This window comes from Canis lupus, chromosome 25 (genome assembly GCF_011100685.1).
Source record: "Canis lupus familiaris isolate Mischka breed German Shepherd chromosome 25, alternate assembly UU_Cfam_GSD_1.0, whole genome shotgun sequence".
Taxonomy (NCBI): Eukaryota; Metazoa; Chordata; class Mammalia; order Carnivora; family Canidae; genus Canis; species Canis lupus.
In genome coordinates, this window is record NC_049246.1 from 18849194 (window position 1) to 18855658 (window position 6465).

Below are 6465 nucleotides of genomic sequence, written 5' to 3' on the forward strand. Positions count from 1 at the left end.
GCGGCCGAGCGCCAGCCGCTGCCCCGGGAGGCGGTCCCCGCCTTAAATGCCGCCCGCCCCGCCCCCGATCCTACCGGTCCGCCGCCCCGGGAGGCGGGAGTCCCGCAGGCGCGGGCCGGCCGAGCGGTCCCCGGGCGCAGCCTGCGCTGGACGAGCCCCGCCGCCCCTCACCCGCCGGGCTTGAATCGGCCGGCGGGGCGGGTCGCGGCCCCGGGCAGCTAGTGCTCCCTGCGGGGTCCTGGCCTTCTGTAAAAGGCAGCTTGAGGATGGGAGGCTGGATCTGCGCGGCCGATGAGGCCCATGTGGCCGACGCGGTCAGAGGGACCTCGGGAGTGACCCAGACAGCTGTGAGGAGTGGCCGAAGTACTTCGCGGGATCTGGATAGAAAACCGAGTTCCAGAAACATTGTGGGGCAGGGAGTGCAGAGGAGCGACGCGAGGACGCGGTGCCGGGGGCGGCCCGGCGGGACAGAGGCCGCAGGCTGGGGTCACATCAACACCTGCATCCCTTCCTCCGTGTCTGGCCAATGCTGTGAATCCCTCCTCCCTTCCTTCCCTCTTGCTTTCCATCCTCCCCTCCTTCCTGCCTTCTTTTTTTTCCAAAATGGCACACTCTGAAGTCAGATTCCCCCCACCCCCCAACACTTCCACTGTGGGGCTGGGCAGCACCAATGAGTTCTAAGCGGCAAGGGACAGGAGAATTCGGGGTGACATCTGGTTTGTAGATACACATCACAGGTTCTTTGGAGTCAGAGGGGACATTAAATTCTAGTCCAAACTCAAGTAACTGTGAACCCCTGGCAAAGGCTGTGTGGTGTCCTTTCCCTCTCCTTCTCCCCTGGAGAATGCTCTTAAGAGGAAAAATTTGAAGATAGGGCTAAGGAGAAACAAAATCTGCCTGCAGCTGAAATTCCCACTGTTTGCTGGGAATCCAAGAGGGAGGGTTTAGCAAGTGGCTGCTTGCTCACCTTCACCTCTTTTAGCTCCTGCTCTACCTTTTTGAACAGGTAGAGAATAGAGAAGCAGGATGGCTACAGAAATACCCCCAACCTCAAGTCTAGTTCAAGCTTCCAAAGCAAACTCAGATTCATACTTATCTGATTAGGGGAATAGGAGAGGAATGGGCTTCTGGAGAGATGATAGCATAGAATTTAAAATCAGGAAATTGTTAACAACTCCTCCTAGAGAAGATTGCTGTTTATTCTTGTTGGTGTCAAGCTTGGAGTGGTGTTAGTCACTACCAAATTGGACAAAAGAGAACATTGGCAGATACTCTAGCACCTCTCTGGTCCTGCAGAGTTCCTGGTTCCTGTCAGGGGCCAGTCTTGGCCCATGTGGCAGCTTCTGATGCTATCAGGTATCCTGGAGTGTGATTTCTACCAAAGAGGACAAATGGGGCCGCTCCACACCCACCCACCCTAACTCCAGGTGCTGCTTTGCTGTTGCTCATCACCTTGCCCCAAAGTCCAGACATCCCAATATTTCTTGAGGAGAATGTCCTCCAAGTATCTGTGAGGCAGGCCCCTGGAGTAGTCCCCACCTGATAGAACTATGGACTGGATTTCCCCTCAGAAGCACACTCATTTCTTTTTGGCCCCAGGGACTATCACCCGTCCTGTTCCAGGCTCTGTACTCTGAACTTCACCCAATTCTATGACTTCTCTTGAACTAGCCATAAAGGGCACCTTCTCAAGTCAAATACTCTATTAGCAGCTTCCGCTTGAGGCTGGGTTTTCCTGTCTTTCAAAAAAGCCTTATCCATGCCAAGAATCTCTTGCAGGATTGTTCTCATTGGTAAATATTACATATTTGGGATAGGCTGTCATAATACATATAACTACTCCTAGCTCACTGTAATTGATTAATGCACACAATGAACGTGAAACTGTACTAGACATAGGGTGATGGGAAGAAGTGGTACTAAAATTGTGTCATTCTCTGCCCTCAAGAAAGTTACACTTGAGTTGGAGAGGCAAAATTAATGAATAGACCAGAGTAAATGACCCAAGCCAGAAAAGAATTTAGCACTAAATGGTATAGGCTCTAAGTGCTTTAAAAGTTTTAAGAAAAGATGGCAAGATTTTTATTTCTTAGGATTAATTATTCAGATTTTTTTCCTATCAATTTTCACTCTCCTTGAAATATGGGAGGGAAGCAGAAAGAGTGGCTGAGTTAGGGCCTTATGATTACAGATCACTCTTGCTGCCCTGAAGGCCCCCCTCCTGCTGCAGACAAAATTCTCGGTAAAGGGACTCCCACCAGCTGGCTCAAGGATATGAATACGAATGAAGACTGAACCCTCCAGCAAAGTGGATCCAGGTGCCAATGGAAAGAGGAAGGTTCACTTCCTGCCTCCCATCTGGGTCAACTAGTGCCACTTCTGCCCACTGTCTTCTTCCTCTCCCTGGATTCTTACCCTACGCACACGGGCAGTCCCCACACACCTGTATCCACTCATCATGCCAGGCTATGACGAGGCTGCATTTCTCCACCGACAAGGGCACCTGGATCAGAGTCAAAATGAAAAAAACAAAAACAAAACAAGACTTCAGCCAAGCACACCGCTACAGTTTCCTCATTTCTTCATATATAAGAAACCCTGAGGTTGGCATATGAACAACCTGCAAAAAGGAAATCTGCTTTCAGAAATAAGCCCCAATACCACAATATTGGCCCTGCCTGAGGCTGTTAGAGGCCATGACCAGAGTGAATCAGGGTGATTCCAGAAGTAGATAAAAGGCCTGCATGAGCCTTAGATCAGGCCATGGGGATATGCCACAGGGCATGTTTTCTCCCCTTGTGGATATAGCTCCCCAAAATATTAGGTTACTACAGCGTTTATTCTCTGTGGCTTATCTTGGGTAATAGATCCTTTAAAAAAAAAAACAAAACAAAACAACGGGCAGCCCTGGTGGCGCAGCGGTTTAGCGCCGCCTGCGGCCTGGGGTGTGATCCTGGCGACCCGGGATTGAGTCCCACGTTGGGCTTCCCGCGTGGAGCCTGCTTCTCCCTCTGCCTGTGTCTCTGCCTCTCTCTTCGCTCTCTCTGAATGAATGAATAAATAAATCTTTTTTAAAAAATACCATTTTCCTTTTAATAGGTGATTAAAAAAAATTATTGCGTTCTGAAGTTCTTACATTTGTTTTTGAATCTTAGGGTGAGACAGATTTTTCCATTTGAGTCATCTTCACCTTTATCATGAAAGTTATACCACATATAGTATAACATATATGACATATAACATGTATGCCATGAAGGATATTATTCATACAAATATGCTTAGTTAACTTTGTGGGACTTTACCTCTTCTCAAGAGTGAAGTACTACTCTCTTGGTCACCAGCTTCCTCAGTCTTCAGTTAGGGAGCCAAAAGCAGATATTCCAATATTTTATTTACTCTGAAATATTTACTGGAGGCCTGTGATAAATGTGTAGGGCCATACCAGGTCCTTCCTCTGAAAGGGCTTTCGACCTGGTTGAGGAGGTGAAATACATCACCCCAGGTTAGAATATTAATGTAAAGCCATGTCAAAGGCTATATCTGGTCCACCACTGAGTCAGTGGGCAGACACCAGAACTCCAGAGGAACCAAGGAAGAAGTGAGCTCTAGGCAGTGGAATGATGGGTGCCTCTTGAGGGGAGCAAGTACAAACAGATTTTGAAGGCTGTGTAACCTGGGACAACTATGGAGGAGTAGGGCGATGTGTGCAATGTGAGAGGAGGAAAAAGGAAGGCAAGAGCTCCTGCAATGACCAAAGGAGTTCCTTTGGGAGTGTTCCAGGGAGAGAAAGAAGCCTGGTAGCCAAAGCAGACAGGTTCTCTCAGGGAGTAGCCAGCACTCCAGTTGTCAAGGTGGGACTGTACAGGGGCTGGACTTTATCAATATGCCTTAGGGAGCCCTTGATGATGAGGGTAGTCTAATGGAAACGTTTTGGGAAAGATGAGCAGTTCTAGAGCAAAAACTGAAAGCCCTCCTGACTCTGAAGTTACTGGGTTTGCAACTATCCCAACATGAGTCTCGAACCCAGTTCTCTTTATCCTAGATCCTGTCAGTGAGCAGGTTCTAAACAAGGTGTCTTGCTGCTTTTGTCAAATCTACTTTCGCATCCCAATGCCCTAAGCATGTCTAGTCTCTAAGCAACTGTCATTTTAGACAGAATTTATTTGTTCTATCAAGAGCCTTTGGAATGAAACCAGAGAGAGAGCAAATGGTAGTCACACAATCTATGTTAGGGAAGCTTATAGGACTCTGCCCTCTCCATGCCCCAATACATTTATATTTATCCTGTGTTTCCAGGGTGAATTGAGCTGTTTTCTAGGAAGGGGAGCTATGGATTTAAAAGACATTACAGGTGACACAGTCTATCTCATCCACAAAGAACGGCTTCAAGTTAGTAGTAATGATGATCTGAGTTTGTGAAAAAATGTAGAGTTTGATCTTTTTTCAGTGAAATTAATACAACTGTGTTCATCTCCCCCAATTTTCAGGTCTTGTGAGATGCCAGGTTTGGTGTTTGGGTACATGAGAATGATCTTGTCCTTACGGTGTAAGTGTTCTATCTATATGCTTGGTCATGTGTCTCTTTCTATCTGATGTACTTTAATAATTATGAAAACCTAACATCTTAAGTCAGCATGACTATGAACATATCTGTCTGGGATCAGCACTTCAAAATAACAAAAATTCACTGAAGAAACAAATAGGAAAGAAAGAAAAGGAACAGCCTGAATTCCTGGTCCCATTTACAGCAGGGCCGACTTAGTTCTTGCTGATCCAGAAAGGTGTACAAGAGTGGACCATGCCACAACCCAGTGAGGAGCTCAAAGCATGGCTTGAGACTTTCAGCATTTTGTATATAAATAAGGGGATGTAAACAATGAGTAAAGGAATGAAAAACTGCTTTCAAGGGACATTTAGGAGAAAACTGGCAAATGCTTGCCTGCAAATTCTCCTGGGAAGCTCCCCTAAGAGGTGAGTCGGTAGTGGAGATTCTGGAGTTTTGTCTGCCCTCACTCCGGGGAGACAGCAAAGGGTCAGATCTGCTCTGTAAAGGGCAGCTGGGTGCTTGGGGAGGCCAGAAATGAGAATAGCAAGAGAAAACACGAAGTATATTTATAGGCCGTCTTACTGTGGCTGCTGAAGTGTCCCCTTAGGAAATAAAGCCACTGGCCGCTGAAGTGAAATGTGTTAATTAACATGAGACCCGCTTGATTACAGCTTGGGAAACAGGCAGAGTCAGAAAAACAGGACAAGCTGCATTTAGTTAATTGACAGATACGATAGTGTGGGGCCTGTCTCCAGCTCTAAGGAAAGAAAATTAAATTAAAAGGGTCTTGATAGGCCTGGTTATCATCTCTGGTCTAATGGTTCAACAGTCTCCAGCTTCCAGCCACTACTACATTTGGGCAGTATTCATCTAAGAGACTTCTTTGCCTCTGGACGGACGTTTCTCCTCATCTTACTTTTTCCTCCTGCTTAGGGTTGCCAGATAAAACACAGGGCTCCCACTAGTGTTGTATTTCAGATAAAAAAATGAATCATTTTTTTGTATGTCTTAAATATTGCATAGGACATACTCACTTAAAAAATGATTCATTTTTTAGTTGAAATGCGAATTTAATTGGATATTTGCTAACTCTGGCAATACTATTCCCTGTAGATGCCTTGGGGGTCAATCCTTTATTGCTCATAAGCAGGCACATTTTGGGAAATTGACTTAAACTCTACTGACCTTCTTTTTTTTCCTAAATTTTTATTTATTTATGATAGTCACACACAGAGAGAGAAACAGGCTCCATGCACTGGGAGCCCAACGTGGGACTCGATCCCGGGTCTCCAGGACCACACCCTGGGCCAAAGGCAGGCGCTAAACTGCTGCGCCACCCAGGGATCCCTCTACTGGTCTTCTTATTGTGAGGGCAAACATGAAAATAAAAAGACTCAGATTTTTCTCTTTTTGCCCGTTCCTTCCAAGAGCCCACGTGAACTAGATTTGCTTTAAGGCAGTCAACTTGAATGAGTGTGTGAATAAGTTTTATTTTTTTAAGCCAGATAGCTCTTCAGCCCCCAGATTCTTACTACTCTGCCAAGCTCACATTCTTGGGTCTGAGAAGTGCACTCAACTGTAGGAATGCAGTGCTGTGGCAAAACCAATTTTCAACTTTTAGAGTTGACCAGCAGGGGGAGCACATTCCAAAAGGACACACTGGGCTCAGGCTACCTAGATGAGATCATCACTGTCAAGGCCACCTGGCATCACTCAGGCACCAAGAATTTATGGAACCCCCGCAGGCTTTGCAACTGTGTGCCAAATATTTCACTTCTGACTGAGCAAAGGACAACTTGGGTAAAAGACAAACCCCAAACAAACAAATCAGGGAAAAAAAAACACCAAGGAAAAGAAGCAACAAAAACCCCAATTAGTGTAAAGAAACAGCAAACTACAAGATTTTTTTTAAAAAAGAT